We start from the raw sequence: 9,819 nt of genomic DNA on the forward strand, positions 1-9,819 counted from the left end.
CAAACAGCGCCTCATGCTATCTGAAGCTAGACACACTGGTACATAAACAAGAACTTGGTTAACCAAATCACCAGCTACAGACCACAATTCAGCCACATTTGCCCTAATTTATATCCAACACATTCATGGAGTACAATATAGTCCAAATAAATCGGCAAAGTTATCAAACACAATCAATAGCAAAAAAACAAAAAAGAAAGAAAAGGGAATAAGAGAAATTGAGAAATCATATTTCAATCTTAATCTCGACACATAATAAAAAAACCTAAATCAACCAAACACAATAATTCGATGAATTAACTGAATCACAACATACAAATAATACAAAAATGGGTGTGAGATGAAGAAATTACTCGACAAACGGGGCAAACGACTTGTAGGCCGTGGGCGCGGGCTTCGATCTGCGAGCCCTTGGACTTCTGATTCTTCTCGGCATTCTTCTTCTGAGCTTCGAGCTTCTGTTTCCCTCTAGTCATCTCTTTTTCCTCTTTTCTTTTACCAGACACCTTCAGCGTTGAATGCGTATGGCTATGAATAATGATGATGGCGTTTCAATTTGGATTGCTTCCACAACAAAGAAGGGAAAAGGCAGAAAACAAGTCAATTTATTATGCCGGGCCGGGCTAATCGATTTATTGAAATTTTGTGTTTGGAGTGTAAAAATATGAGAATTTTTTAGCTATATTTGAAAATGGAATCAACTTTGACATTTCTGATTGTAAATGACCGGAATTTAATCAATTTATTTCAGAGGGGTTGAGGTTGAATTAGATAGGATTTTTCTTGAAGTTAATTAATTTAACAAATGCACGTATTATGACTAATTCATGAAACAAATCCCACTTTTATTCGATAATAAGTTTTCATTTACTACGGTTCCTTCCTATCTTTTAATATCAGGTATTGATTTCGCAATTAATGACAAGTTATTTAGTTATTAGAATATCATTGAAAATGTATTTGCATTGGGTATGCGCAATTAGTAAGATAAGAAAGATAAAAAGTAATTAAAGTATTGTTAATGCATGAGAGAGAGCAATGGTGAAAATATCACTAGAAAAGTTAACAAATTGCTGTGGTTTTCATTCCAATCCAATGGCATTCCAATCATGCAGCCTTAGATTGCATTTTCGACCAGAATGTTGGAACCAAAGAAGAGAGAGTATGCTTCAGTCTGGTCACTAAACTGTGACTAGGTTTTGGCAAACTATTTATTAGCCACTCATAATCCACATAATGCATCTTCTGATAATGGCTCCAACAGTTCACACTTGCACGTTACCTACCAGATTCGTTCCCAGCTTCGGCCTGCCCTTTTTACGCTCAACTGCCTGTTCGACTCGGGCTTTGAGAGAAACCGGCGATGCACACCTCTTCTTTGAACGGCAAGGCCCTTTCTGGCAGCAGACAGAACTCCACCCATTGCTGCACCAATGGCGACGCTCCCCTAATTCTTCCTCCAATTTGGTCTGTAGCAAGTCGTGAGGTAGTTGGTATCGCCTGCAACACCAAATTATGAGGACTGAAAATATTGAAATGATGGAGGCGGGATTTCATGTTGTACCCAAAAATCTGCCCACAAGCTTGGGAACCATCACTGAAACATTTGACATAGTTTTGGCGACAGGAAGTACATCACTGCTCCATCCAACATCTACCCACACGTCTCCTGCTCTGAAGGCTTTAAGATAATGCTGACTATCGAATAGACGAACCTGTATTAAGCCATTTGCGCACATTGGTATACTGCGACTCTAGACCACTAATTAAGAAATGAATGTCCATAACCTCTTATGGAAAACCTGTGTTAACCTATGTCATTTCTGCTGCCAACTGCATCCATTTCGTCATTCAAGAAAGCTATCTTGAGAATTACATATATCTTGATAAGTTATTCTTAGATCTCTATCCTTTATCTTACCTGTTTAACAAGCAGATTAAGTTGCTGCAGCACGGCTTTCTTCCCACCAACTACTTGAGAATCAATATTAGTAGTATTATATGACTATCCCATATACTTCAACACTGCTCCGATAATTTCCCTAGGTGAATCAACCATTGAAATCTTGCCAGCAAGTTCCGGACGCCAGAGATCTGACCAATCCTGGATGTAGATTAAATAAAAGGCAGGAAGATTTTTAATTATCATAGCATTATTGATTGAATTGTTGAATGTACAAGTGCAGGTCATATGAGATAAGCACAAACTAAGACCAAACCTCAAGAAACAAACATTCAGGGTTGACAGGCAATCACCTTTACTGGAGCTAATTTATGCCTTTTAAATTCTTTGTTATTATAAGCTATCACGATGCTGCCCCAACGATATGGCACAGCCCATATCTTGCCTTGAGAATCCAAAACCCCGTCAGCACTCCTGCACAAATATACCTGAGATTATTTCAATTCCAATGTCCATACTTTTCCAAGGGTACCAGAATAATTAAAGAGCAATGACAACACAATGCTTCAATCAACCTTGTGCATTTCATTAGACGCATATATTCAAGGTCAGATAATCACTAGCTTATGAATAGATAAATATCCACCCAGGTCAGCAATAATATTCCATTTTCTTCTCCTTTTCTGATTTTATTTTGTCCTTTATTCACACAGCACAAAACAAAAGGTAGACTGAATTTTCACCTTCCATTTGTCACTTAAATCTTGAAACCACTCTTGCTCTTCTATTCCTTTCATAGGCTCAATCAACCCCTTTCCAATTGAACAATTTAACCAGGAATCACCAAGTGTAACAAGATCAGCAGACACAGCAGATTTCAGACTAATTTTTCCTTTGGACATTGGATTAGAGAGTTCATGAAATATGTCCCCAACACTTCGGCGGAACTCTGGGCGGAACTGGACCCTCTTCCCTTGAGATTTCAAAAAGCCCTGCATACCATAGCAAGATGCACACCTTCAGATATCTACTCCATTTTTTACTTAACTTCTCAACCTAATTTACTAACAGGCTGTTTATTTTGAGTTTTATTTTCTTATTTGTCTATTTAAATTTCACACCAATGTTATAACCATGCCATTAACATGCATTCAAACACCGGATCTGAGAAGGGGCTTTGTGTTCATCCAAATTTGATGACTAAAAGATACAAAACTCACCCTAATCCAGACAGGAGGAACTGAACCTCCCAGAGCAACTATTCTCAAAGGTACACTCAATGCGTATGATTTAGACTTCCAGCGTTCAAACGCAGCATTCATATCCTTATCTTCAAAATCCCCCGAATTCTCAACCTTGCACACATTATCCTCGTCTGTAAACGGAAAAAACATCAGTAAAGGCACGAGGTAAAGTAAATCCCTCTCTCAACTTTCAAGCTGATGCAGAACAAATATTAGTAGTATGGAGTATTTTTCATACTCTACCATACATACAACATTGCATTTATTTCACGGAAGAAAACCCAAAAACAATAAGGCAATAATACGCCATATTATATATCCAGTGAACTGCATCATTTTCATCATCCACTGCCCAAATATATAAATCATAAAAAAATCACAAAAATTCCACAATTTATTTCCAAAAAGGTGCAATCTCACTGCAGTAGCTAAGTTAGAAGCAAGAGGAAAGTACAAAGAAGCGCATTTTCTCCCAAATCAGTCCTCGAAGCAGAATTTTAAATAACATGTTGAAATACGTCAACATAGCTGGAAGACTGAAGAAAGAAGAACTAGACTGTTGGAAGATATTTTCGAAGTTAGTTAATTAGTTGGGATGAGCTGGCAACTCTTTTTGTTTTCTCTTCTATTCCTAGCTCGACTATAAATAGCGATCATAACCGCATGTATTGATTCAGTGAGTGATAAATAAAATTCTCTCGTTTATCTTTTCTCCCTCGGTTAGTTTGTGTGTGTTTGTAATCTTTGGTATGTTTTTGTGTTGAGTTCTTATCCTCAAAGTCAGTTTCCAGTGTTTCTGATCTGAGTTCTCAATCTTCATACTCTGTTCTTCGTGTTGGTTTTATACCTTTCTACATGGTATCAGCAGTTTAACTGCGTTTCCGCTTCGATCTTCTCTGTTTTCTCACAATGAATCGTGTTCCCCGAGGAAATCGTGGTGGTGAGGTGATTGTTCCGGTTGAAGACAACACCAGTCCGTATTATCTTCATGCTAGTGATAATCCAAGTCTCCAGCTCGTTCCTCACTTGTTGATCGGCTCTAACTATATCAATTGGAGCAGATCTGTTGTCACAGCACTGATCGCTAAGAACAAACTCTCCTTCGTCAATGGAACACTTCCTCGACCTTCGATTGATGATCTTTTGTCTCCTTCATGGATTCGATGTAACATTATGGTGCTTTCCTGGCTTCGCAATTCCGTTTCTCCTCAGATTTGTTCGAGCATAATGTACATTGAAGATGCTCATGAGCTTTGGCTGGATCTACGCGAGCGGTTTTCTCAGATCGATTCAGCTCGATCTTATCAGCTCAAGCAACAGCTTATGTTCCTTACTCAAGGTAATTCGGAGGTCAACACATATTTCACAAATCTGAGAATTGTTTGGGATGAGTTTAAACACTCTCAAACTCTTGCTTGGTGTACTTGCACCACTTGCCGTTGTGATAGTGCTGCGAAGTGGCACAAATACCAGGAGGATGATTGCACAATGCAGTTCCTCATTGGCTTAAATCCTTCATTTTCTCAAATCAGATCTAGTATTCTATCTACTGTTCCATTGCCTTCTCTATCCAAGGTTTTCTCCATGGTTGTACAAGAAGAAAGGCAAAAGAGTATTGAAGGTTATCTACCTTCTTCTCCTACAATATCTTCAAGTGAGCAGCCTTATGCTAATGCAGCCTCCATGAATTATGGACGCGGCAGATTAATGTGTTCTCATTGTGGAAGAAATAATCACACAGTAGATCGTTGCTTTTCTCTCCATGGCTTTCCTCAAAGCCTTGGCAGAGGCCGTGGAAAATTCCTCTCTAAGGACTTTACTTCTGCAAAATCAGTGAATTATGTGGATGATTGTCTGACTGATGACACTGATAAAGCAACATCAGCTCCATCAACTGCCATGCCTTCATCTGATCAGTGTCAACAATTGATCTCTCTATTGCAGTCACAGCTTGCTGCCATGTCCACCTCCTCTACCTCTCCTCCTTCAGCCGCACATATCAACTCTCCATCTACCTCCACTCAAGTTCCCTTCACTGGTACCACTCTTTTCTCTCCTTTTGTTGCTTCAATTTCATCATATACTCCTATGTGGCTACTTGATACCGGTGCCACTCATCATGTGTGTTGTGACATAAATCTTTTTATCTCTTCATCTCCTATGGATAATGCTTCTGTTAATTTGCCAAATGGAACTAAAGCCACTGTCACACACATAGGATCAGTCCATCTCACCCCCACAATCACTCTCCATTCAGTCCTTTGTGTGCCTACATTCACTTTTAATCTCATATCCATTAGTTCCCTCACTTCATCTCTGTCATGTGTTGTCAATTTTACTCATGACTCTATAATCATTCAGGGAACTTCTCCGGGGATTGTGATTGGGAAGGGTAGAAGAATGGGAAATCTGTACACTCTTGATGTTGATTCTGACCCAATCTCAGGTTCTTCTTCCTTTCCTTGCATTAATTCTGCTGTTTCTGTTGATCTTTGGCACAAACGACTTGGCCACTTATCTTTCAATAAGCTCAAGTCAATGTCATCTTTTCTTCCTTTCTCAAATAAATCTCATACACTCTGTGAAATCTGTCCCTTAGCCAAACAAAAACATTTACCTTTCACTGCCTCTGATTCTATAGCAGCTGAAGTGTTTGATCTTGTACATTGTGATATATGGGGTCCTTTCTCCCCTTGTACTGCTCAAGGCTTCTCTTATTTCCTCACTATTGTTGATGACAAGTCAAGATTTGTGTGGACCTTCCTGATGCAACACAAATCTGACACTAAAAATGTTCTAACCCAGTTCTTCAACACCATTCATACTCAGTTTTCAAGAAAAATAAAGGCTGTAAGATGTGACAATGGACCTGAGTTTAATCTTCCTCATCTGTACTCCTCATTTGGTACAGTTACTTAGCATTCTTGTGTGGAAACGCCACAACAAAATGCTCGAGTAGAAAGGAAACATCAACATCTGTTAAATGTGGGGAGAAGCCTGCTATTTCAGTCTCATTTACCCTCCACATTCTGGGGTGATTGCATTCTTGCAGCCTCCTACCTTATAAATAGGACACCATCATCTGTCTTACCCAATAATATATCCCCCTTTGAAGCTCTTTTCCAGAAATCTCCATCCTACTCCCATCTCAAAGCCTTTGGCTGCCTATGCTATGCTTCAACCTTAAATCGGCATAGAGACAAATTTTCACCAAGAGCTTCTAAATGTGTTTTCTTGGGATATCCATCGGGGTATAAGGGATATAAACTTCTTGACATTGACTCTATGCAAGAAATTATCACCAGAAATGTGGTGTTCCATGAAGACACCTTCCCCTTTGATCACCTTTCTCCATCTGATTTTCCACTTCCTCTAAACACTTCTCCTACTGATACTTCTCACTCTCCTTCAAACTCTATCTCTGATTTCCCTTTTCCACAACCACACAACACAACTCCTTCTGAAATTCCTCAGCCTGCTCATGCTCAGCCCACAAGAGCTGGCAGACAACCAAAAACCCCAGCTCACCTAACTGACTATCTCTGCAACTCAGTTTCCTCTTCTTCATCCTATCCTATATCAGCTTACTTCTCTCTCTCCAAGCTTTTCCCATCTCACCTCAAATACATTGTCCTTATGTCTGCTGTTTTTGAGCCTAAATCCTACAAACAAGCCTCCCAATGCTCTGAATGGCAGCAAGCTATCCAAGAGGAACTCTCTGCTCTCATTCAAAATAACACTTGGCAGATTCTTCCTTTGCCTGAAGGAAAGCTTCCTATAGACTGTAAATGGGTGTTTAAGGTTAAATTCAAGCTTGATGCCACTGTGGAAAGGTTTAAGGCTCGCTTGGTGGCCAAGGGCTTCACCCAACTGGAGGGAATCGATTTCTTAGACACCTTCTCACCAGTGGCTAAACTTACAACAGTTAAGTTCATCTTAGCCCTTGCTGCAATACATGGCTGGTCCCTTTATCACCTTGACATCAATAATGCATTTCTATATGGTGATCTTAAGGAAGAGATCTACATGAGCATTCCTCCTGGGCTTCATGTTGAGGAGGGCAATCAAGCTGGTCCCCGAATGGTTTGCAAACTAAATAAGTCTTTATATGGACTTAAACAAGCATCAAGACAGTGGTACTTGAAGCTCACTGAGGTGCTAGCAAAATTTGGATTACAACAATCAGCCTCGGACCATTCATTCTTCTTCAAGAATGAGAACTCTATCTTCTTTGCAGTGGTTGTTTATGTTGATGATTTAATGGCAGCCACCAACAAGCCCGAACTAATGGAGAATTTCAAAGAATTCCTAGGTCAGTATTTTAAGTTCAAAGACCTAGGACATCCTAAATATTTTCTTGGACTAGAGATAGCAAGAAGTGAGAAAGGCATCATGGTCTCTCAAAGGAAATACGCAATGGATTTGCTACGGGATGCAGGCTTACTTGGGTGTAAACCTTCCTCTGTGCCCATGGATCCCTCTAAGCAGTTGCAGCAACAGTCAGGTAACTTGATGGAAGATTCGTCCAAGTATAGAAGGCAAATAGGGAGGCTACTATACTTGTGCATTACAAGGCCAGATATCACGTTTGCCGTGCACAAACTGAGCCAATATGTGTCCAAACCGTGTGTTGATCATTGGGAAGCAAGTGAAAGGATATTGAGATACTTGAAGGCCACACCGGGTCATGGATTGTTCTATGCAAGCACAGCCACCCCGACACTTAGCATATTTTCGGACGCTGACTGGGCAGCTTGCCCGGACACTCGCCGATCCATGACCGGTTATTGTTTGTTTCTTGGATCTTCCTTGGTGTCATGGAAGGCTAAGAAGCAACAAACCATCTCCAGATCATCTGCGGAAGCCGAATACCGAGCAATGGCTCAGGCAACTTGCGAAGTCATCTGGGCCATAGCATTGTTGAAGGATTTTGGGGTTCGAATTGACAAAGCGGTTCCCCTCTTCTGTGACAATCAAGCTGCGGTGCACATCAGTGTTAACCCAGTTTTTCATGAACGTACCAAACATATTGAGATAGATTGTCACACGGTTAGAGAGAAATATCTAGAGGGAATCATTAAGCCGATGCATATCAAGAACGATTTGCAACTAGCCGACATTTTTACAAAACCTCTCGGAGCTGCAGCTTTTGAAAGAATTCTGAGCAAGATGAGTTTCCATAGTTTGTACACTCCATCTTGAGGGGGGGTGTTGAAATACGTCAACATAGCTGGAAGACTGAAGAAAGAAGAACTAGACCGTTGGAAGATATTTTCGAAGTTAGTTAGTTAGTTGGGATGAGCTGGCAACTCTTTTTGTTTTCTCTTCTATTCCTAGCTCGACTATAAATAGCGATCATAACCGCATGTATTGATTCATTGAGTGATAAACAAAATTCTCTCGTTTATCTTTTCTCCCTCGGTTAGTTTGTGTGTGTTTGTAATCTTTGGTATGTTTTTGTGTTGAGTTCTTATCCTCAAAGTCAGTTTCCAGTGTTTCTGATCTGAGTTCTCAATCTTCATACTCTGTTCTTCGTGTTGGTTTTATACCTTTCTACATAACAAAACCGAAAATGCGAATACAGACCTAATTGAAAGAATGCAAGCCTAATTGATAATACCGAGAATTTCGTGGACTGTGGAGGAGGATGGAGGAATGCGAGCTGAAGCTGGGTGAGGAAAGGCCCAAAGGCTGGTGATTCCGACGCCAATTAGGAAAACAGAGGAAATAGAGAGGTATCCCTTAACCAAGTGGTTTGTGGGTCGATTGCTATTGCAGCGGATCCTATGGCGGAGGGTCGGATTCGGGTCTGGATATGTCAACCCGGGAATAGAGGGCAGAGACAGTACTGCCATTACAGAAATGGAAGAGAAACAGTAATTTAAAGTTGTACTAGTACTAGAGTTGAATTAACTAATTTTTCTGAAATATGAGTATATAGTAGTACTGCACAACAATAACCTAGACATCAAAACTATTGGTTGGGGACACATGGAGCATTATTTAACATCGAATTCAAGAATTACGACGTCAAAATGACATAGTTTCATTAATAGTTTAAAGACTAAAGTCCCAAAATGGACCTTAACATATTGCATTTTTTTATTTTTGTCCAAAACATTATCTTTTAAATTATTCAGTCCCTCACATTTGAAATCGGATCACATTTGGTCCATTTTTTACGGTTCCGTCAAATTTTTGCCGGTTTTAATTACCGGGTCACAAATCCGTCACTAACTGGGAGAAACAGATCCGTCACTAATCCGTCACTAATCCGTCATTAATCAGCCGCCGCCTGAATTTCAACCACCACATGATCACCATCATCCACAGGGCTAACAATCCCATGCCGATTAATCGCCGCCTCGGTCGTCTTCAAACCCTCAAAACCCACCTCCCTCTCAAGCTCTCCGACCGCCGCCGCGATTCCGTCGGCGCATCTAATAACGTCAATGAGCACCGACGCGGCGACGAGCAGCGACGCCACCTCCTGCAAGTCCAGCTTCGGGGGCAGCGAGGAGTACTGCAGCACGCTCCGCAGTCTATCCGCCGCCGATTTGGCGCTTTGCACGTGTGCCTCCGCGGACTGCGGCGGCCACCTCATTTTTTTAATTGCGGCGGCGATTTCGGCGAGGGCCTTGCTGGATTCCGTGCTCATTTCGAAGCACGGTT

At 40.8% G+C, this 9,819-nt stretch overlaps 1 pseudogene; it reads right to left on the bottom strand.

Moving 5' to 3' along the window:
* Positions 1 to 1,049: 1,049 nt before the first annotated feature.
* On the bottom strand, positions 1,050 to 9,002 carry LOC121770277 (annotated as a pseudogene).
* Between the last annotated feature and the right edge of the window lie 817 nt (positions 9,003 to 9,819).

This window comes from Salvia splendens, chromosome 16, assembly GCF_004379255.2.
Source record: "Salvia splendens isolate huo1 chromosome 16, SspV2, whole genome shotgun sequence".
In the NCBI taxonomy this organism is placed as follows: domain Eukaryota; kingdom Viridiplantae; phylum Streptophyta; class Magnoliopsida; order Lamiales; family Lamiaceae; genus Salvia; species Salvia splendens.